Consider the following 2,500-nt stretch of genomic DNA (forward strand, 5'->3'; position numbering starts at 1 on the left):
AAGAGAGAGAGAGAGGAGAGAGAGAGAGAGAGACCTGACGTAAAAGAGAGAGAGAGAGAGAGAGAGAGAAATATGCAAACCGACCTAAGAGAGAGAGAGAGAGAGAGAGAGAGAGAGAGAGAGAGAGAGAGAGAGAATATGCAACCTGACGTAAAGAGAGAGACCTTACCTTACCTTACAGACCTTACAGTTCGTTCGGGTTGCCCCAGGTCCCTCAGTGTGAGGCGCCTCTAATGTCTACCAGAGAGTTGCTAGTACATCTTCCGGTATATTTTTGCATCTTCCAATCTTGGATGGTCTGGGATGCAGTTTAGATATTTGTCGAGCTTATTCTTAAACACATCTACGCTCACTCCTGATATATTCCTCAGATGAGCTGGCAACGCATTGAATAGACGCTGCATTATCGATGCTGGTGCGTAGTGGATTAATGTCCTGTGCTTTCCTTATTTTTCCTCCTGGTATAGTTTTGGGCACTATTAATCTACCTCTGCTTGCTCTTTCTGATATTTTTAGTTCCATGATATTTTCTGTTACCTTCTATCTGTTTCCATGCCTGAATTATCATGTATCGTTCTCTTCTCCTTTCTAGACTATTAATTTTATTTAAGGCTTGTAGTCTTTCCCATTAGTCGTTAGGAGTCCCTTAACATTTCTTCTATTCTAGCTGTAAAGGACCTTTTGTACACTCTCTATTTGTGCAATATCCTTTTGATAGTGTGGGTACCATATCATATTGGCAATATTCAAGTGGACTACGAACATATGTTTTATAAAGCATAATCATGTGTTCAGCTTTTCTTGTTTTGAAGTGCCGTAACAACATTCCCATTTTTGCTTTACATTTGCCAACAGAATTGCTATTTGATCATTGATAACATGTTTCCTATTCATCATCACACCAAGGTCTTTAACTGCTTCCTTATTTGTGATTGTCTCATTATTAGGTCCCCTATATGCATATAGCTTTCCTTCTCTGTCTCCATAATTTATTGATTCAAATTTATCAGAGTTAAATACCATCCTATTTACCTCTGCCCAATCATATACTTTGTTAAGGTCTCTTTGTAGAGCGTTCCTATCTTCATCACAAGTAATTTCTCTACTTATTCTTGTGTCATCAGCGAAACTACTACACTACCGAATCCTTAACATTACTGTCTATGTCTTCAATCATAATAACAAACAATATTGCAGCTAGCACCGTACCCTTGTGGCACACCGGATATTACCTTGGTTTCATCCGATTTCTCATCGTTTGCAATAACTATCTGTTTTCTGTTGTGTAAAAATTCTTTTAACCATCTTCCTACTTTATCTACGATATTGTGTTTTCTAATTTCTTTGCTAATATATTATGGTCTACTTTGTCAAAAGCTTTTGCAAAGTCTAAATAAACCAACATCTGTTTCATTTCCGCTTTTCATATTTTTGAATATGTTCTCACGGTGGACTAACAGTTGGGTTTGTGTACTTTTTCCGGGTACGAAACCGTGTTGTCCTATATTAAACAAATTATTTTTATTAAAATATGCAACCTGACGTGAGAGAGAGAGAGAGAGAGAGAGAGAGAGAGAGAGAGAGAATATGCAACCTGACGTAAAAGAGGGAGAGATAGAGTATGTAACCTGACGTAACAGAGAGAGAGAGAGAGAGAGAGAGAAGAGAGAGAGAGAGAGAGAGAGAGAGAGGACACCTACCGTTCATATGCATTAAGACCAGAGTCAAAGTTTTTTTGACTGAAAAAGACAGCATTTGCAACAACGTTTTTAGAGTGCTATTGTAGTAAGATTAACACCATCAATAAAAAAAAAAAAACTTAGATAATTGGAATTTAATAGAGAACAGAACCGTACAAGAGAGATTCCGATATTCCCGAGGGTCACAACCGAATCGTTGTTTTATATCGTGCTGTCTAGACATGCCAAAAGCAAATCATATCGGCAAACACGCGTATACCATCACGAGCATGCGCGCACAGGGACTTGACTTTCCGATCGATACGCATCTATATTTCGTGCGTTTTTCCCCCGTGCTTTTGCAATTCGCGAAAGCAATTACGGCAAAGCAGGGGATTCCAAGCAGAATGTCAAGCATTTTCGAAATCATTTCAGGTGGATTTCCAAATACGTCTCGAGATGAACTTTAGTTAGCAAGATCAGTAGAACGCCGTTTGTCCTGTAGTATATTCATTCTTATTATCTTTATTTATATAACATGTTTCTCTATATTTAATATAACGTTTTTGATTATTACTAGGGCTGAGCTTGTCTAATTGGCGACAAAAAGGAACCAAAGAAGGAACAAACGTCCGTATAGGCAGGTACCACCGACGTACCTGAAGGGGATAAGGTTTCGCCCACTCTGAGCTTTAGTTAGCAAGATCAGTAGAACGCCGTTTGTCCTGTAGTATATTCATTCGTATTATTTTTATTTATATAAAATGTTTCTCTATATTTAATATAACGTTCTTTGATTATTACTAGAGCTGAGCTTGTCT

At 38.0% G+C, this 2,500-nt stretch overlaps 1 protein-coding gene across 7 annotated transcripts in view; it reads right to left on the reverse strand.

Annotated features, from left to right (window-relative positions):
• LOC135201093 (KH domain-containing, RNA-binding, signal transduction-associated protein 2-like) overlaps positions 1 to 2,500 on the reverse strand; it is a 370,373-nt gene that overhangs the window by 223,913 nt on the left and 143,960 nt on the right. The window lies entirely within an intron of this gene.

This window comes from Macrobrachium nipponense, chromosome 27 (assembly GCF_015104395.2).
Source record: "Macrobrachium nipponense isolate FS-2020 chromosome 27, ASM1510439v2, whole genome shotgun sequence".
NCBI classification, from domain to species: Eukaryota; Metazoa; Arthropoda; class Malacostraca; order Decapoda; family Palaemonidae; genus Macrobrachium; species Macrobrachium nipponense.